This window comes from Cupressus sempervirens, chromosome 5, assembly GCF_028749045.1.
Source record: "Cupressus sempervirens isolate cs-2001-9-10 chromosome 5, ASM2874904v1, whole genome shotgun sequence".
Classification (NCBI taxonomy): Eukaryota; Viridiplantae; Streptophyta; class Pinopsida; order Cupressales; family Cupressaceae; genus Cupressus; species Cupressus sempervirens.
The window spans coordinates 309,136,816-309,159,351 of NC_143122.1; the positions used below are offsets into that span (position 1 = coordinate 309,136,816).

The 22,536-nt window shown below is 33.4% G+C and overlaps 1 pseudogene; it reads right to left on the reverse strand.

Annotated features, from left to right (window-relative positions):
* Window positions 1–4,959: 4,959 nt before the first annotated feature.
* Window positions 4,960–9,370, reverse strand: LOC149555854 (putative disease resistance protein At5g47280; annotated as a pseudogene).
* Between the last annotated feature and the right edge of the window lie 13,166 nt (window positions 9,371–22,536).

Genomic DNA, 22,536 nt, shown 5'->3' on the forward strand with positions numbered 1-22,536 from the left:
TATGTAAATCCTAGCAATAACCATAATCGCAATCCTAACTATAATCATAATCCCAATTTTAACAATAATCATTTTCCCAAACCCTTAACCCTAGGCTAAACCTTAATCCAAACTTTAACCATAATGTAACTACAATGTGACCTTAACTATGGCTTAAACCTTAAACATAATCTTAATCCTAACTTAATTCAATATTGTCTATGGATTGAAAATTGTATTCACCTGCTAAAAATATAAATCCATCTATCTTAATAAATTAACCATTAACCTAAAATTAAGCTTTATTAAATCATAGTTAGAAATCGAAGCCTTACTCTAGAAATAATGAGTTTTCAATATTGTCCAAAATCTTCTCCAATAAATTAAGCTTTTAACCTAACTCGAATACCTACACATAAACAAGTTAACCCTAATCTTACACTATGTAATTGATTTTAAGAAATGTTAGTGTACTATTGCATTAATCCTAAGTGATATTAAAAATTTAAGATATATTTAAATCATAATCCTAAATCTAATCTTGGCCAACTTGAAACATGTAACCTCAAACTTAACTCTAACCCTAATTAAATATTAAGATAAATTGTAAACCTAATCTAATTATAATTCTAAATTTAACCATAATAGTTCTTTGTTTCCTTTCATTCAATTACACAAATCATTCCTATCGCTAATCATTGCACGTACATAAATGTGCAACTCCTAGTTAATTTCATCTTTCAAATCTAATTGAAGTTTTACTTCAATTAAATCTTCTAAAATTTGAAAAATTAATTTTATGAGAAATTGAAATTTAAAAATTAGAAAATCTTCATAAACTGAAAAATTAATTTTTTCTAAAAATACAAAATCAGAAATGATTCTGAAGTATCAATTTTCAATTTTTGGAAACTTTATCTCTCCAAAATTGAAAATATCTCAAATTTTATCCTTTGTCTTTTTCAATTTAAAATTGGAAACTTTCCAATTTTTCCTCCAGTCTCTTTCATCCTTGTCCATTCATTATGATTTTCCCAAATTGATCTCAACCATTTATGGATTTCCAAAAAATCTATATAAACAATTCTCATATATCTTAATTTCATAACTGACTTTCAGATTGAACCTATGTCATTTTGCTATCATTTGAAATCCTATCTTTTTATCATATTTCTTGGATCTCAGAGTCTAAGTGCTACCAAAATCACAGTTGTGTGCACACTTCATACGACCAAAGAGAAGTAACAAAATCTTGGAGTATTTGATTGGTTTGCATATTTTATTATGTGATTCCAATTATTTAATGCTTCTTATTTTGTTGAACATTCATAGGCTCATGTTTGGTAGCTTATGTGATTTCATTATTAGATTATTTGGTGCTACTAATCCTCATTTATTGAGTGTGTGGATTTAAGCCTATACACTAACTAGTTTTTTTATAGAGGTCTAAATAGAGAGGGGATTGGGGAAGTTATGTCTGAACTAAAGTACAAATCATTTTTATGAAAACGTAAGCCTCCTACTGACACCGAGTTAATCGATATTTTCCCCAACACACTAAAATAGCCCAGTCGCTACAATATAAATATATTGTCACTTCCATTTATAGTTATAGTCTTCAAGTTTGTCAATCTACCAATCTCATAACTAAATTTTGAATAGCTAATCTATAGCTAGACTAGTGAGTATCTTCATTTTCCACCTGATTGTTGTACCCATGTAAAAAAATTTGTCATGTTCATATGGCTTGCCACTTCCTCCCAAGTTGTTTTTGTCTGCATGATTAGTTTGATTTTATATGATTAGTCTGATTTTTTCGTTGTATTTTATCTCTTGATCAGTCCATGGGCCTTTTAATGACTTGGTCAAAAATCCACCAATTATTTTGGTTCATCCAAGTTTTATTTATTCTATTCAACTTTCGTTCCATACTAGAATGGGCCACTTGTCAGATTTCATGATCTTTTTGAGATACCCTAGTAGGTGAACTATAGCTACTTCTGTAATTCGACAAGTAACCATTCTCTATAGAGGGATCTCAAATAAGATTTTAGTCTTTAATCTTGAATCTATTCATGGTAACTTGCTTTTGAGCTCTTTTGTCTAGCTATATTTGAGATTCGATTTGCTGCTTATCCAAACATCCCATCCATAAAGCTCCATTGACATGACAAGTAACCCATGTTCTTGGATACCTGGATGTGTTTTGAAGAGTATATAGTGTTTTCAAACCTCCTTTATCTCTCTTAATCCTCTATGATTCCCAGCTAAGCTTTTATTATTTAAGATTAGTCCTATGCATAGGTATCCTTATTATGTCATGATCTCCGTGGAGCTCCACATAAGTGTGAAAGTTTGTATGTTACCACATTATTTTCCTTTTTAAGTGAAAAGACCAACATCTTGGTTTGTTGACGTTTAGTTACATCCATGTTTCTTTGGAAAATAGATGTGTTCCTTTCAAATGGTCGAGCTTAAGCAACACACTAAGCTTTGACTGCTTAGGTGGTTGTGGGCTCGTTTCTTCCCCTTGCTTCATTTCAATTTATAAAATAATTGTCATTAATGTTTGAGTTTGTACAATTTTTTGTTCCAACCTATTCAATTGCATAGAAAAAAGTGAATGACAATATATTGTCATCTAACTTACCACTGAGATATTTTAAAACATTTCCTACTTAATGCAATGAACACAAGCCATGGGCGTCCTAACAATTCAGTCACATCAACAGTTTGGTTGGATGCCCCGTGGTCTCATGAAAGGGTGTAGTTACAGGTTGCAAGTCATGGTTTTGGTCTTTGCACGGAGTAGCATTTATCACCTTTTTAAATATGTTTTATCATGTTTTATTCATATCTAACTAATCTAGAAATTTATTTCTATTACAGAGTAAGTATTATATTATATTTTATTAAGAAAATGATCTAAGGTAAGGAAAGTGGAGAGATAGAGGGGTACTGAGAAATGTTGTTGGTAAGAGAGGCAATATTAATTAATAACAATCAAACCAGATTACTGATCCAAGTCATAATCTAAGATTGAGGATGAAAAAAAGTCAGTGTATGAGTTGTTATTCTTAGAAGAAGCAGAGCCAAGGCTTTTATTCTCTAATTAGTTAGAGCCACCAAAATTTAATAAGTGCTTGTAAAGTGTGACAATAGGAGGGAAACAATGCAAGAGAAAATGCACCCTCTAGTGGAAAATAACACTTGTGATTTCCTTTCACTTCTCCTAAAGCACTGAGCTTTTAAAAATCAATAGACATTTTGATTGACATAAGAAGACAGGTAAGAAAAGATACAAAACCAAATTGATTGCAGAAGGCATTGATCAGTACAAGGAAATTGACTAGGGTTCATAATTTTAAAATTAAAAATTTTGAAGTTGAAAGAAGATTTCTTCCAATTAAAAAGAGAGAGTTGCACGGGGAAGTAGACGTCATACCATAAGATTTGCTAATTGGGCCTCATATTAGAAGAAAGGACTTCTCAATTTTCAATTTACAGTGGTTGGTTTTGGGTTGAGGCTAGAAAATCCCCTACGAATTTAAGTGTTGTTTGTAAAAATGATTTGATTTGAACACACTTAGTAGATTTTGGGTAAGATGTAAGTCCCTACAATAAAATGATACAGCATATCCAGATTGATGGAGGCTTTTTAGTTCCAGAAAAAATACTTTTAGCCCCTAACAAAAATATAACAATCAATAAGAATGATGAAATTAGTCAATATAAATAAATTTTAACAATAAATTATTTTCAATTTTAGACTATTAAGATATTTCTTTTTTTTAAATTAATTGTATGCCCGTACATTAATTTATAAGGACTAATAACAAAGTACAAAGCTTTCTAGAATAACAAAAAGATTAGCTCACCAACATTGAAATATATATATATTCCACTAATTGTCAAAATAATTTAAAAATGTTAATACAAAATTATAGTATACTATAAAATTAAAAAGTCAAATGTATTATTTATTGAAATAAAATAATAGTATATTAATTGTAAATGAATATATATACAAGTCCCTTATTCAATTAAATTATCAAAAGTAAAACAATATTATTAAATTTAGTTACATGATAATAAATTTAAAAACTATGTACCAATCAAAAAATTAAAAATTAAAAACTATCAAACATAAATATAGTCCAAATTAATTTTAATAATATGTTAAACTTTTTATAAAAGTGGTTCCTACTTTTAGAAGGATTTTGACTTCTGTCATACATAGAGTCCCACATCAGAATTTTTTTGGCAAAGGGCGTGATAGAAATTTTGCATGGAGTATTCATTTTTGTCCTCACTATGGATCTTCTTGTTCTCTTGTATCTTGATGATGGATCATGTAGTATGATCCAAAACATTGATGGTAAAAAAACTCTACACAATCAAATCCAGAAATTACGTAATTATACTGATGAATCATGTACTATGATCCAAAACATTAATGATAAAAAAACTCTACACAATCAAATCCAAAAATTATGTATTTATATTGATTCTGTTTGTTCTCCACCATCTCCTAGATGTATGTTAAGGCTTCAGAATTTATAAATTCCTTTCCATTTGCCAGACCTAGGAAAATGTAATATGCGGAAAAGAAAAATTTTGATCTGCTAATTTCTTACTCTAGGAAAACACGTTAAAGCACGAGCGAAAGGATTTAACTATTGCTCAGGCACAATTTACCATGAAAAGAACATTGCAGCATGATCACTCATGTGTCTGATGTAGCAAGGGACTAAAACCCTTAATAATTTAAAAATTAAAACATATGACATAAATACAATATTGACAGTAGTGCTAAGCACTCTGTGATCCTGCCATAAGTTTAAAGTGCATAGATAGAACTCCAACCCCAATGATACAAATGGTCTTAATTTCTAACTCCACTTCTAAAACTAGAAAGAAAATTACTCAACCCATGGTCCACAGTCACTGTTCACAATATAAATGATTGCCGGAGCAATGTTATGTGTCCAGAAACTCTAAACTAAATGTTGGTTCTGCAATTATCACATTAATCGACTCACGGAAATGAGACCACTCTTTTTTCAATTGCTTGTCGCAGATCACATCTGACAAAGACGTAAGCCTATTAACCATTCTAGGAAGTTTCTTGATTTTTTTGCAGTCACCCATGTTGAGAATTTTGAGTCTCTCCAACTTATTGAAGTCACATGGAAGAGCATCCAAGGCTTGATAAGGAAATGTAAATTTCCAAGTTCATAAATTGAGGCTGGCAGTTCTTTGGGATTCAGCCAAGCAACTAAGCTCAGCACTTGAAGAGATCCTGCAAGCTTCCCCAAATTCTCAGGAATCTTGCGAAGTTGATGGCAATTTGTTATAGACAGTGTTTTCAGTGAAGTGAAATTGCAAATACCAACAGGAAATTCCTCAATATCCTCACAGCAGTCAATATTAATCTCTTCAAGTTTAAGAAGCTTTGAGCACACTTCAATATCCAATCGTCCCTTATCAGTGCTGCAGAGACTCAGTGAGAGCTTCTTGAGATTTTCTAAATATTGAAAATAATCTAGATCAGGGACAATCAATTTTTCAAGCCGAAGGCTCTTCAGTTGAACCAATAAACTAAAGGTTGACATGCCGTCAATTTTAGCCCTACAGGGTTTTTGGTTGATTATGATAAGAATTATCAACCGAGACATTTCCTGTACAAATGGTGGAAGGAAATATTCATTTCCATCAAATATCAATACAAGAGCACGGGCCTCTGGAAACTCCAACTTAGGCCATTTATTCTCTTTCATTGGACCTACAAAAGTATTCAAAACTTTTTAAAGAAGGAATATATATATTTTGATGGGCCTCACTCATTTGCTTGAAGCCTGATACTTGTGAATATCAATAAACCAATTTAAAGCAATCAACCTGTGCGAATGGCAATAATCTCAGCGGCTTTTATATCTCCATGTGAGGGATCTTCCCAGCAAGAGAATGGAGATAATCTCAACCTTTTGCATATCTTGTCATTTTGGTTGTTGTCCGCAGATTCTGCACAATAAATAGCCAAACGCTGCAACATATCATGTTGAACTGAATATATCTCATAATTGCTGGGAAAGCAAGAGTTAAAATGCATTCAATCTTCAGTGAGACGTCTTTTTTCAGTTCTCAAAATGAAGTAGCAACATCTCAACGATTACAAATTTTGAGTTGAAGTAAAACAATTACATGTCCAAAATCCATTTTGAGCATGCTGGAAGAAATGGGAGATTTACTTTTTCGGCTTGATGATCACTATCTATATCTTTCTGCTACATATTTCAACGCAATTTCAACAAAAGAATCTAAAAGAAGACACTCACCTTGAATTATGAGTTAGCTGTACCAAATTCAAGAGCCCTCTTTTTTCGAGATCAACAAGAATCATCGACACATGCTCTAGGCTTAAGTTGTGAACATGAATCCAAATATCAAACGAACCATCAACAGGGATTTTTTTAACTTCAGGAAACAATATCAGGTCCAAAAAGCTTTTTTTTGTATCATTGTCCAGATCTTCTATGCTCAGTGCTAGGTGCTTGAGAACATCCTCTTCATAAGATCTAATATTGATTCATCTTCCTTGTGAAAGCTGCCTTTTGGCGTATTCCCAATATGCATTTTCACTGTATTTATGTAAATAACGTCCAATCACGTCCATTACATGTGGTAATCCTAGACATTCTTTTGCTACCTGTTAGTACAGACTAGTTAGCCCCAATATAATCTCAAAGGGTGGCCTTCAGATCTACACATATTGAACTAAACGAACCATGCTTCTTAAATTGCAAACACGGAATGGATAGTAGATCTACACAATATTAGCTAGCAAAATATAATGTCGTATTATGACAAATTTAGCAGACTTCAGGTTCACTAAAATCAACAAATGAGATGTAGATAGACATAGGTATACCTCTTTGACTGGTTGCTTGTTGAACCATCCATCCGGAATGCTTTCTTGTCCAAAGGCCCAATAACAGAAGAGGGATAGAGCATCTTCCTCTCCAAGCGAATACATATAATGAGTGCTATCAAGGTGTATGGAATTGACACTGTCCCTGACTGTAACAACAATCTTGCATCCCTCTACTTCAAACAATAATTCTTCGAGATTAACATTTGGCCCCACATCATCTAATATGACTAGAATATTTTCTCGCTTAAGCCTGAGTATTTCCTGAAGAGCCTCATGAATGCTCTCACTCTGAGAATCAGGCAACGGTTGATCCCCAGTAATCATATTCCATATGTTCTCAAGAATCATCTTGTTATCTAGTAGCTGTGAAACTGTTTGAAAAATTATCTTGTCTCCAAAACGTTCTGAGAAGAGGAATGGAGAACGTAAGGTCGGGGAAATCAGAAAAGAATGCAAGGGTCATTTCCAATAGATAGACAAGTATTAGTAAGGTCTCATTAGTAATTAATTAACAAACATAAATAAGTTTATTTGCTAAATTGCTAATTCATTGAGTCTGTATCGTATTTGTGTTGTTTTTCTTCTCCTACTAAGGGCAGTTTTTTCTGCGATGTGGTGGCCAATAAATTGCAAGGGTTGAGCACATATGCAGATTCGTAATCACCGCAGCAATATATGAATTCTTTCAACTCTCCCATTACTGCTGTCATTAGAATGCATCGAGAGGTAAGTTAGGATCAAGATATTGAAATTTGACTTCTTTATTGAGAGGTTGACGGGAAAGTCTAATCACGATTTGGTGATGTTACCAATATACACAAGTGTGAACACAAAGAGCATACTACAGTAAGTGAGATCAGGTCTTATGTTCTAGTCTGCCTAGAAGTTTAACGTAGGATTGTAGCCAGGCAAAAAATCCCCACGCAACTTTGCCAACCAGACTAGAAGCTCTAAATACACCACTTCCTCATTGGAAACATTTTCTAACTTGTCATTTTGATATCAGAGGACAAGCCCACTTCCCAGTGAAAATAAAAGCTATCCTAAGCATAAGTATTCCGCATATTGGCCACTTGACCTGATAGTAAGGTCTTGATAGATCAGGGGCTCGAATGGATGGATCAAAGATGAGTAGGGGAGGACAGATGTCTTCACAAGAGTGATCAAACAGGATAGCTTAAGAGGAAGAGGAGAGTAGAGCAGAAAAGAGTACAAATTAAGGGGAAGAAGAGAGGACTACACCAAGTAAAGCAAGATGATGAATAAATGCTCTTCATACGCGTAAAAGAGGAGAAGAGGGGGTTATTGAAGGGAAGATATGAGATATGAATGGTCGTTAAGCTCTTTAAGAAGAAGGAGAGGAAGAGGATATATTGAGAAGATGGGGGAGAAGATTGCATTAACATAAGCAAGTTGAGGATTCAATTTCCTTTAAGCACTTCAATGAAGATAGAAGAGAAAGAGGGGAAGGGGAGAGGATTTCACATCAAAGGTGGAGGCATGAATGGTGTTTAGAAACTTCGAGAAGGCGAAGAAAGATCAAGGGGAAGGAGAAGAGAACCCAGAAACCACATTAAGGCATGAATCATTTTCAGGCACTGTGAGGAGGAGAGGATGGAAGAGGACTATCTAGCCTTGTCAATAGGAGATGGTTCACACAATGAAGAGCTCATCAATAGCAGATGAGACACAGTTAACAAATACCAATGGAAAAGGATTCCCCTGCTTGACTAATTGAGGAAGATTTCCATGCTAGAGCATTAAAATAGCCTCCTCTTCTTAGATCTAATTCCTATCAAAGCGTAGACAATACAAAAACAAGTATTTAACAAAATAGCCTCCCGAGAGCAACTCCCAAAAAATGCATTTTATGAGATTACTTGATTCAAAGAGTAAATATATGGTCTACTTACATTGGACATCAGAATCCCTACAGAGAGCAGCAACCAAGGTTGTTTTGACACTGCCCGCAATTCCCATCACCCCGATCTTATTGAAATTATCTTCAAATAACCACCTTTTCAAATCCGCTACTTGATTCTCCAAACGCACGCTATGTTTGGGTAGTTTTGGAATGTATGAGTCTGAAAATGAAGATGAGGGTTGCAAGCATAACAACCCCTCACTCACCCATTGTCCCAATTTTTGACAGCCTAAGAGAAGGGTATCGACACCCACATCAACAGGCCTAGAGAGAAGCGCTCTAACAACCTCTCCAACAGCTCCTTGAACAAGCGCGAGAACATAGGCAGAAACTATTTTGTTAGCGTATCGGGGGTGATTAGGGCAGCCACTTATTTATCAATGACTCCTAGAGGGAAGTGGAAATGGCGGGATATGAAAGCTGAGAGGAAACTTCTTGTAGTGTTGATTCCACGCTGAATTGTACTCATTTAGCGAGAACGCAAACAAATTGAACGCGAGATGTTGGAAGTAGAGTGGAAATTTCTCGCACATTTTCTCCACGATGAATTGTCTGCATTTAGGGAGTGAGCAAGCAAATTTTCCACATATGGGGCCCTTCTTCCCGCCTTTACCTCTCTTCAGTTTACTGTCTAGGAAAACCCGAAGTCTTTCAAGAAAATTAGAAAAATAAAAGTTTTCAAAATAGTACAAGACAGGGAGAGTCAGTCAACCATTTTTGTAATTATTAATTAATTAAAATTTAAAAGCTAGAATAGAATCATAATTATAATATTAAATATGACATTTTGAGCACCACAATGGTTTAGTGGGCATAATTATAAACCAATTTAATCCAATGAAATTTTTTTTTGACAAATGACAAAGAAAAGAGCCTACTAATAACTTAATAAGGTCGACTGCCATGGCATTCATTTAACCTTTTGTATACCTTAGTCCTTAAAGTTAAATTCTATTAGTAGAAAGTCTTTGGAAATCTTTCCCACATATGTAGGATTATAGTTTATAATTTTTCTTCAACACTGAAGAAAAAGTGAATCATTTGAAGTGAATGGTAAAGGGAATGTAATTGACAGTGATGGGACATATAATTAATGCCAACTCACATTGCAAGTGTGAAGTGGAGGTGGTGGTGAGGATAGTGGACACTTCTCACCATTATGGAAATTAAAATTGGATCGATGTTTCATTTCAGGCATTCGACCCAAAATAAGACTTCCACCATTGATATGTAATCATCAAATGATATTTTATTGTTCGGTACAACTCCACTGTGTTGTATTTATTACCCATTTCCATTTTGTAGTTGTTACGTAATACATTTTAAGATGTACATTTTTCCAAACAAGGAGGGCCTTTCGAGATAAAGTCTAGTAGGCAAAAAATACCTTGATCAAACATCATCTAGTAAGGCATAAAATAGTCTGGATTTATATTAATTTGAAAAATATGAGTACAATCAAGCTAGAAAATTGAAATAGTTGCATAACCTTATAAATTATATTCTATGAACATTTAACAAAGTACAATAACTTATAACTGTACATATTATATGTTGTATATCCTATAAATACAAGTCCCAAAGGGTCTTGGTACCCCTTCTTATAGAAAATGAAGGGGTGCATACAAGCTTCAGTACCTTTGGTAACTAATAACTAATTTGCAGAATTTTCCCAAATTTTTTACAAAATGATTTGGGAAACAAGCAATTAATGAAGTACCCACCGCATAGCTTGAAACAGTACCAATAAATTGTCAAGGTGTTCTATGTTTGTAGCATGTGGATTGAGCCTCTTTTGTCATCGCAAATCATGAATTGCCTGGTCCAACACCTCCCTTTCTACCTCCTGCTCTAGTTAATGTTGGTCACTGATATATCGAGGATAATTTATCTAGAGATTCCACATAATGTTCATCATGCTACTAATAATATCATACTAATCTTCTTCAAACCCAACCTACCCTAGGTGCACTATAGGGTCTAGTGCCTGTCCTTTTGGATGCTCATGAATATGAAGTCCTGGGATGCTCATCAAATTTCCCAACCGCAGTTGTTAATCTAGAGAAAACCTTGTGCTTTGAGTACACGTTCTCATTTTTTTCAGCAACTTGGTTTTATAAAGCATGCATTTAATGCCAAAAGGAAATTAATTGTCATGTTTCACATGCTTTGAAAACAAGTTGTACAACATTCACCAATGTATTACATTTGCTTGCATTAATAGCCACCAAATTGCCTCCTTAATTATGTACCCTTTCCAGCTAAGGGGAAAAATTGCCTCATTAATTATGTATTTTTTTCCATCAAATGGGGAAACATCACCTCATAATTTATATATTATTTCCATTCAAGAGGGAAAAAATTGCTTCCTAAGTTATGTATTTCACTAAAAAAAAGGAATTAATCACACTGATTTTATGAAATTCTTCCACATTGGCAAAAAATAGTCAATTAAAACAAAGTTTTTGTACGTTGAAAATTTGGCCAAGTGAAAAATTTTTTTTTCCTCTTGAAAAATGATGGATTTGCCAACATTTTATAATTTTTTTGGATAGGGGGTTTCTTAAAGTTATCCTTGGATGAAACCCATAACTCTTTATTGTTGCAATAATAAAAGTTCACCTGTTAGGGCTACAATTTGATCATATCTAATGATCTACCCTATTAGAGGTATGCTCTATTAAAATATTTTAAGACTATTAGGTCATACCTTAATTGAAGGATTTAATACTTACAAGAAAGTAAGGACTCTGTTAGAAGAATTAAATAGGACTACTAAAACCACTTTGTTAAGAAATTTTCCCTGACTCAGTCTATTAAAATTGATTTAGTACTTGATCCTTTGGTTTTCTCTAAAAGATATTTATGGATCTCCTCTCTTCAATATCTCTATTTGACCTCCTTATCTGATATACTCTGTTTCATCCTTCACTGCTTTGGTTGCTTTGTCTGATCTCTTATCTGACATAGCTTTCCTTACTCTGGTCTAAGTTTTTTCACTCCTCCACTTCTCCATTCATCACACATAATGATTTTACGGTTAGAACCCCCCCTTAAATAGATAATTGTAGAAAGTTGTAGATCATAATCAACGATCCATATTTCATCTTTTTGTCATTTAATCCTTCTAATTTTTTGATTGGTTAATATGCTTATCTTGGGATTAATGTCTTCATCCAAAATGTGTAATTTTCTCCTTAACTATCTCTAAAATCATTCAATATCATGTAGAAGTCAGCTAAAATGTTTTACATAAGTGTTTGCATCATCACAAACTCATATGTCAAACTTGGTTTACTCAGCACTTGAATGTTCTAATGCTCAATCATAACTAACATTCATGTTGTCACTCAGCTTCTATATGCTCGACATATACTAATTCAATCGACATTAATTAACTTTCCAAATTCTCAATATCTACTCTTCTACTTGGCATCCTAACACTTTCTCTACTGGGGTACTTGACAACCTTTGACTTGTTCGGCATGTGAAGAAATATAAACAAGTCCTTTGTAGCTTGACCTTCTCTAGATGGCTCAGCCATAGTGATGACTGACCAACACTACCATGGAAATGACTAAGTGTTAGACACTAATAGGAAACTTGGGCTTAGAGATCAACACGATGTGCATCCATGCTTGAGACCCATTTTTGTGCCCCTCTAAAGCCATGTTCAAGGATTCATTTAAGGAGTTATTTAAGGTTTAGTCAACTTGTGGGATAAAGATCACTTTGAACCCTTTATAAGCCCATCCATTTGCTCCATTTTGCATCATGCATTCATGACATCATCCCACACACACTAGCACTCAAGCACTCAAGCCTTCAAGTCTTTAGTTCTTAGTTTTTCTAATTATTTGAGTTTATTTTCTTAATTCTATTCGTGTTGATTTTGCTAATTAATTTAATTTTTTGATATCAAAAATAATTTAGTTTCTTTCTTAGATTATTTTAATTCTAATTTTTAAACTAGTTTAATTTTTAATTTTTATAATTATTTTTTTCTCTTATCTTTATTTGTGCTATTTTGTTCATTTTATTTTTCTATTAATTTTTTGAAACAATTTTTTTACATAGAGATTTTTCAAATGGTCATTTTATTCATATAAAAAAAATAATAATTAAATAACATATTTAATCTATTTAAAATATATTTTAGAAGTAAATTTTTTACTTAAATTAAAAATTAAAAATTACTTATAATTTTCGTGTTAATAGATCTCGTTGGGTTAACCCTCTTAGATTCAACAAGAAAAGAATTTGTAGAAGGTCCCAGAGGAAGGTTGGATCAAAGTCAATTTGGAAAGGACTTCCAAAGGAAACCTAGGACCCTTTGGGATTGGTGTAGTTGTTAGGGATGAGACTAGCAATACTAGCAATAGCAATAAAAAAGATAGTAGAAAAACCAATAATCAGGCTAAGTGTCTAGTTGTAGTAGGAGCAGTATTGTTGGGCATGAGAATTGGGGTCGAAGAATCCATTTGGAAGGTGAATCGCAACTAGTGTTGAATGACATCGCCCAAGGTGAAATGCGAACTTGGTAATTAGATAAACATGGCATGTTGATACAAAGTTCATTGGACAAATTTGATGAATTATATTAATCATGTGTAGTAAGGGAAGCCAACGAGGTGGCATACACATTGTCAAAGTTGGGAGCTAATTTGAAAATTTGTATTTTAGAGGAGGATTTTTGCAACCTAGACCTATACAAACTGATGCCACCATTGCATCAAAATCTCTAAAAGTACACATTGAGGCACGGAAGAGAGGTGTAGTGGCAAGATGGAGGCAAACTTTTCTTTGGCTACAGATGGGAAAATCCTATGCTTCAAGGGGTTGATTTCAACCATGTGGCTCAAGAATGTGTTCATGTTCGATGGAGAATTTTTCTAATAGGCGCTAAAGTTATTTTTTAGTGAAGAATATCTACAAAAAGATTAATGTCCAAGGTCAAATTTGGAGATTTCATCTCTGTTTTTGGCTTTATCACTTACGGTGGTTGATTTGAAACTAGAGGTGATGTATTTGGTGAGAGAATGTGTAGAGTCGAAGTGGGGTGGCAGAATTGAAGATATTTTCATAATGGCAGAGTTGGGGGTTATTATCCGCATGGAAAATCAACCTCGGTGGATGATTGGTGGTGCCCCAAGTGAGTTGCAACCCTTACCAGTGTGCTTGGCCAATGCTCTTGTTGAAGTACATCTCCCATTTTCTCAAAAAGGGTGGTGCAAGTTGCTAGAGTTCTTGCATGCTATGGAGTTGGATCAGGTTTTCATTAGGTACTGAGTGGTGAGGAAGTGTAAAGTGACAAACTAGAAGTCAAATGCGCTTATGGGTGAGGATAGGAAGTTGAGAATCTGAAGGAAAATTTTGGTAAGATAGAGTAAGAGGAGCTTTGAGCGCGATGGTGTTGGTTCTGTTGGGGCCAGGCTTAATCGACTCATACGAACATGGGCCTAGCCACTCTTAGCCAATAGCCTAGGGCCACTGTTATGCATTAGGCTCAAGCTATTGGCTAAGAGTGGGCTGAGCCTACTCTTAGCCAGTATTAGTCAATGGTTCGAGTGTGTCAGTTAAGCCCCTTATTTTGGGGGTGGTTTTTTGTCCATGGATTCAAATGCCTCTAGTTAGCAGGGAGTTAGGCCAGGTGTTGATCTGGTGATGGGTTCCCTAGCTAAGTTTATAGATGTCTTTGGAACAAGCATTGATGTGTCTTTCCTTCTTCTCGTATGAAAGATTCTGGTGGGAGGTAGGCTTATTGCAAGGCTGGTGTTGTTAGGGCAAGCATTGGGTTTCTAAATTTTACCAAAAGAGATGTAGGGAAGTGGTTTTAATAAGTTTAGGTTGAGTAGCGTTTGGTTTGGTTTTGGAAGTCTAGGTGTATGGATCATATTTATGTAAATTATGTGGTCATTTTGCTATGATGTATGTAAAGGGTTGGGTGGCAATTTTTGTTGGGAAGGTTTTTTTTTCACTGGGTTGGCATGGATATGTCCATGACATATGGAAGGGTCTTCTTGCCTCTAATGCCATATCTTGATATATAATTTCTTTTTTAGTATTAATATAAAGACTTTATTAATGATTAAAAAAATTAATTACAATTTAATTTATTGACATTAAAGTATATCTAAAAAACAATTGTATTATTAAAAACGTACTAGTCTATCATTGTAAGCACAAAATAATGATATAATAATTTTTAATGATACTATATTCTTCATGTACTAACAATTTTAATTAATTGATAAGGAATTCCCTATGTGGGCACTACCCACTGGATTTGTCTCGCATTGGAGATAAACAATGTTTTTTGACCTCTTTCACACTGTCGACAAAAGCAAAGGGTTTTTTTTCGACTTGTTTAACTCACCCTATAGATGTTTGGGCTGCTAAAGTTGGGTTTCGCACCAGAAATGCGATTTCCTGGTTGTTGGGAAAGGTTTTTCGATTTATCTTATCCAACTAATAGTGGTTTTTTGTTTCCAAGGATTTTGAATGTTCCACAGGTCGAACCTCATGCATGGTCTATCTTCATTAAAATGAGAAGTTGCTTGAGGAGATTGTAGTGATTTGTATCAGCAATAGTTTTTACATGAAGGAGAAATATTGCCATGAAGAAGAAGTTCGTCACATGATTTCTCACGGCATAGGCTTTGCTTCTCTAATATTTTTTTAATTCCATTTAATGTTTATATTAATCATGCATACTTTAAAATTTTTTATTAAACATGAGATAAATGAGATTAATATTTTGAATATAATATTCCACCTCATTTGTTGCGTGGGATTTAATTTCGATTGTCGCCAACCCGTCCGAGAATCCCTGGATTCGGCTACAAATGCATCATTTGTCTTTCAACATTCCTCTCTGCTTTTGAGTCGCTTGATTTCGACCAAGTTAACCGGATTCTTATTATAATAAAAAGGTGTTCCCAGGAGAAGCAGCAGGAGTATTCTTCTCACAGAATATGAGGCTAAGAGTCCGTTTGGTTGTTGGAAGATGACAGGGATTGGTTTTTCTAAATCTAGATTTGAAATTTTTTGTGTTTGTTTCAAAATTGGCAAAATGGAATTAACGAACTGGACTTCCAATTTTGCCTCAAAACCAGGTTTTCCAACTTCCTACTAGCAAGTAGGAATTGAAAATCAAAACCTGGTTATGTCTTTTAAGGAGTGTGAAAACAATAGATTGGACTACTTTTTGAAATTTGTCTTCAACTCTAAGCTTACTCATAAAAATGTGCCTTCACATGCATCTTCCAAGTGAAACAAATCATTTAAGTAAAATCCCAAAAATTAGATTGAAGATTTGCAAAACCTTGATTTGTCTAAACCAAGATTCGTAGAAATTCCAGTTTTTTAAATTCCAGAAACCAAACAGACCTTAAGCATAAAGCCACAGAATACGATTTTCCTTAAAACAACATAATAACTATGCAATTATTTCGCAAGCTAAGTAAAAGAAAACATAATATCATTTGTGAGCGTTCCAAAACAAAGTACATTATTTCGACAAATCGAAAGAAAGGAATTTGAAGTCTCTTTTATTAATAAATTTAGAATGACTTGACTTCAAAGATAAAATCAAAGAGATAATCTAATGTGGGAAGGTAATTGTAATATTCACAACTATGGGGGTGTTTAAAAAATAAATACCAGAATGAACGTGCCTTTATATAGAGTGAAGTAATCAAATAATTGCTGCTGCTTGTGTCGAGATTGTGAGAACTGTGCTGGGGCAAAATTCCTCGGGCGATATTGTTAGGGCCCTATCACTTCCTCAAACCACACCTTGCTGAAATGGAGTCTGAGAAATCTCAAGTCATTGCAAGGACGGTTATCAGCAAGCTTCCCGCAGATTTCTTTGACCAACTTTAAAAAATTCGAAATGGCGGGAGTCTTTCAGATCTTAAGGATGACAATTTCTTTGCAAGTGCAGTCCCTCGTTGCAGGGACTTCTATGGTGATGCTCATTTATTCAAAAATCTAAACGATGAGGCTTTCGCCACGATGCTATTTAGGGATGCTTCCTTCCTCCTCCTTTTCCTCTCCCACCATCGACCAAAAAAAAATCTCAGATAAGTATAGCAACCCATTCCATGATCTAAAGTCAGGTGAAGGTCTGTGGTTTGCTGTGATGACAGATGTCTTCAAATTGGAGAATCAAATCCCTTTGCTTGCCTTAGAGTCGCTCTATGCTTTTATTTGTGGTCCACTAAATCAGTCTAATTTCAAGAACTTTGTTGAAGGCATATGCTCTAGATACTCCCCCTTGTGGATTGAACACAGACATGAAGAGGCACTAGATGTAGATAGCTGTCGAAATCTCCTGCATTCCATCCATGCGAGGCTCTATAGGAAGTGTCATCATGAGGGCTCTGACCAACGCCCTACTCAAAATGGCTGGTCTCCTCTTGCACGGCTTAGAAATAGAAATCACAAGGAACGACAATTGAAAGAGGTCAGGCTTCGCAACCAACGAAAGATTGGTATTCCGTCTGCTTCAGACTTGAGCAAAATCGGAGTAAAATTCAGCCGTTTCGATGCAGGCATTGAGCTGATATGGTTTGACACCACTCATTCTACTTTATATCTTCCCGTGCTAAAGATTGGTATTATGACTGAGACGATCGTTAGAAACTTGATAGCATTTGAGGTATGCTCATCAGAGATTAAAGAAAAAGTTGTTACTGCTTTTATTCGACTGTTGAAGGAGCTAATCCATGACACCAATGACGTGGAGTTGCTGAGGAAAAATGAAATCTTTTCAACCTTGGGCATGGACGATGAGGAGATTGTGAAAAAATTGAGCAGATCAACATGGAATCCAATCTGTGAACCTATCAACAATGCCAGGAAAGGCCTCTATAACTACTATATGAGAAATTTGGGTTTTGATCATAGCTTCGTGCGCAGGGTCAGTGGCACTTCTTATGACTGCGGTGCAAGTTTTTTGTCTGTTCTACACCTGCAGTATATAATAGTAGTTTTTAGGGGTACGCAATAAGTGTTTTTTTAATAAAACTATTAGTGCATTTCTACAGTCATGTCTACTTACTGTAGGCCTTTTGAGTCTTACACCCGTTGTATTAGATTGTTGTGCGTGCAGCACTAGTCCCTGACTGGGGTCGGGTTAGCACTAGTCCACTAGTCCCTGAATGATATCATACTCTGGTTTCTTTGTTTATGCTACATCTTTTAGTGGTTTCTATGAAATTTTCTTTGTGAAGGAAAATGATCTTTGAAATGTGGTTAAATTTTAGAACAAAGCACCCTCCTCCGGATGGATGATTTGCAAGTTTTGGTAATGGTTTTAGTGGTTTCCTTGGTGTTCTTCTTGATTGTTATTTGATATCATACTAGATGCTCTATCCTACACTGTAAAATGGTCTCACACCTTTGAAAATATTTTATTGGTAATAAACTATTATCATAATAGAAAAATAGATGTTTGAATTACTATTTAAAATACAATTTTCTTCCACTTTTTAAAAACCATGTGCCTCGTCTTCTACTTCCACATTTTCCAAGCATTCTGTCCGAATAATTTTAGGGTCATTCCTGTGCGTTTTAAAGGTAACAGTGCAGTTTGACCACTGTTTCACCTCTGTTTCATGGACTCTTTTTGCACACAAAGCTTCCATGTCCAGCTCCACTTCAAACTGGAGTCTTATAATAAGGAACAATAAGCATCGTTTCCATAGGAATCATTCATTTCATTTCATCAGAAATTATATTATTATTATTTACAGGTTTTGCTTTTCGTTCCCCGTTTCTCTAGTATAGAGAGCGAGCTATTACCAGTGTAAAATTCGTAATATTCGTATTGGGGTACAATGAGATGTTTTTGACAAGTTTTTGGGATGGCAACAGCGGGTCTCAATTTTGGAGGGAACGAGTTATTACCAGTGTAAAATTCGTAATATTCGTATTGGGGTACAACGGGATGTTTTGGACAAGTTTTTGGGATGGCAACAGTAGGTCTCAATTTTGGAGGGGATGGTGACAAGGTCATTGATCATTTAACATGGTAACATATTACATATCTATTAGTAACATTCAAAAATTAAAATTCCAATAGATATTCAAGTACTTATCCTGTTGCACCATGGTTGCAGAATGGCAGAGGTGGGGGTAGTCCAATGCTCCAAGTATCTGGCATGGTGATGTCTCGGGATGGGTACTTTGAGGTTTAGGGTGGAGTCCACATGTTTCACTGGTTATTACATTAAGCAATAAGATGTTATTGAAACACCTCTTTCACAAGGTATCGATCATCGCATTTAAGGTTTTTTTTTGTTCAATTTTTTTCCATTGCCATTATGGTTTTTTAGACATTCAAAAATTTTAAATAATGTTTATTCAATTTTGATTTTTTCACGGCCGATATTTTTTTTTAAATCTATGCTAATTTTTCTCAAATTTAGTGCTTTTATTATATTTTTCCTCAAGAAGAGGGCCTTCAAAAACATTGTCAAAGTGTGAAAAATAACGATTACAATCATTGATTATTAATCTCCTATCTTGAAAGACTATTTACCTCTCGAAAACTAATTCACAACCAAACATTAAACAACAACACAATTGCAACTTCACAAATATTCTGCAAAAAGAAATTTGAACATGATGACACAATATTTTTGGACAAAATTTTTCCTTGAAAAACCTCTAAGGGAAAACCAATTCTTCAAATGAAAAATATATTAATCTTCAGCAATATAAGAGTTACAAAATAATTCCTTGCCTCTCACCAGCAAAACTCTAACAAACACCCAATATCTCCCATTGATATCCCCCACTATTATCCCAATGCTAACATTGTGCCCTTGTCCCACTGCAACATTATTCTCTTTCATTGTGAATGCATTCTCTATCACTACAAATGATTTCACAAAATTTGATCAACTACTTGATTTGCTAAAACTACAAATACATTTTTTATTGCTACAAATGTGTCTTCAAGACTTGATGATTAAAAATGCCCCCTAGCCCTCCTTTTATACTACTCTCTTTGAAAAGAAAATAATCAATGCCATTAGCTGAGATAAAATAAATCTTAACAACCATAATTAAATTGGTTGTAAGAATTTAATAATTAAACAATTATTTAATTAACCAAGGTTCACGGTAAAATAAGTAATTATTTAATTAGGACTGGACAACTTTCTCACTACAAAAATTAACACTCACTTATTAAACAACTTACAATGGGTTACCCTAGCAGTCACTTTGGGCCCTCACCTCCATTTTAAGCCACTTCTCGACATGACATTATAAATAACTTACTCTAAGCTCAATAAAATCAAAAGATCACAAAAGACCACATACCATACATCAGTTCTTAAACAAGCAACTGACAAGTACTAAAAAAACTCTGATCATAATCACAGATTCCACCAATACGATCATCCTAACGGGACTGATCCCAAAATCAAGTATATAGAAACCAATCCATTTCATAACATGACATCACCAAGAACAAATCATGAAAACACCTCAGTCCTATAAAAGCGACTGGAAAGAAATCCAAATACAATTGATCGAAGACTCAAAGGTTATATTAGATAAGTCACACCATTCACCTCAATTTCACACAAGAACATTGGAAAGCAAAAATCAATGCATCAAAACATCTCATAGAGCATACCAGACACATTATTGTGGTTGAGTATAGAAGATCAAGATCAAAACATCATCATGACATCACAAAATAGAACTCTCGAGCCTCTGGTAAACATCTTGACTGGCCAAATCTAAGTCAAACTAAAAAATCCAAACACCAGTAAATCACACGTTACATAAAGTGCATACAAAAGTGAATTTCATAATTCATTAGGTTTTGAAAACCCTAAAGTTCAATATTTACTAAAAGTTTTTAGATTAAATCACAAACAATTCTATAATAGAAATCAATTTTCTCAAACAAGAGTTTCAACCCAAAGAACTTCTGAAAATAGAAACACAATAGACATGAAGAAGACATGAATTTGAAAAATGAGCAACTACTGCACAAACCCACATTATCCTACACGGATATGATGCTAAAACAATGAACGCACAAACACACAAGAATCTTTATTTTCCTTCGAAAACCCTATTTTCAAAAATTGGCTCCTCCAAACCTGTGTATCTAGAAATGAGCTCTAATTTCTTTAATAAAGAGATTTTCCCCCAAATCAAGCCTTTGATCATGCAATAATGTGAAAAGCCTTTGTCTTTAATTACTATATTTTAATTTTCATGCACACACTTTATGCAATTTAATTAAAATAAACTTTATTAAATTAAAATATTTCTTTTTAATCAAATAATATGTATTACTCAACTAATAATATTATTTAGAGTTTATTATTAAAATAAAACCCTTAAATAATAATTATTAAATTGAATAAATATAAATATGCTAAAATTAGAACTTTAATTTACTATTTTAAATTTAATTATATTATTTAATTATTTTTTCAATTAATTAAATATTGAATTTTCTATATACAATTTCCATGCGACAACTTTAAGCAATTTAAATTAAAATATATTTATTAAATTAATTTTATTATCACTTTAATTAACCATGAGATGTTTTTAATATTATAATTTTTAATTTAACTAATAATATTATTTAGAGTTTATTAATAAAACTCCTAAATAAATTATTATTGAATTAAATAATTTTAAATATGCCAAAATTAGAACTATAACTTTATCTTTAAATTTTATTCTTTTATTTAAGTATTTCACTAGACATTTTTAATAATATATTTATTAACTTAATCAATAACATTATTTAGAGTTTATTATTAAAATAAAAATCCTAAATAATTATCTTTAAATTAAATAAATATAAATACATCAAATATAAAACTTTAATAAAATATTTAAATTTAATTTTTTTATTTAATTAATCCACGAGACACTTTTAATAATATATTTATTAACTTAATTATTAATATTATTTAGAGTTTATTATTAAAATAAAACTCCTAAATAATTATCATTAAATTAAATAAATATAAATACGTCAAAATAGAACTTTAATAAAATCTTTAAATTTAATTCTTTTATTTAATTAATTTCTGAATTAATTAAATATAATTGAATATCAAATTTATTTATAAATTTTTTATTAAATTAAGTCGTTAAATTATATTTTAATTTGATTTAATATAAACAGAAAATCATCACATACCCATAAAACAAAAAATGACAACTCAACTGAAGGCAAAGAACACTTGAATCAAACACCAGGGTCAAAATCATGAATTCACGTCACTTGACAAATTCAGATGGGTCAACTAACTCAAATATTTTTCCTATTTTCTAGGATAATTAGCTTAGGGTTTAGGATTTGGACTCAAGAGTTATATCCCCACTTATACCATTGAAATACTATGATAAGGTGCGCTCATCTTGGCAATTCAGGGAAGTCGATACCCGTTACCTATAATCTGCATAAAATCCACACATGTACAAACACAATATTCTAAACTAAACAAGCAATGGTAGAAAGTGGTTCATCACGCCGATCTCGACTAGAAGGTGACTATGACTCCCTTCCTCAACCACATCAGAAAAATCAAACATAAAGAAAACATACATGCGCACCATACATATGCAACTATGGGATAAGTATCCCTAGAAACCACATAAAAATTATTCGTCTAACTAACATCATTCAATAACTAAAATAATTGGC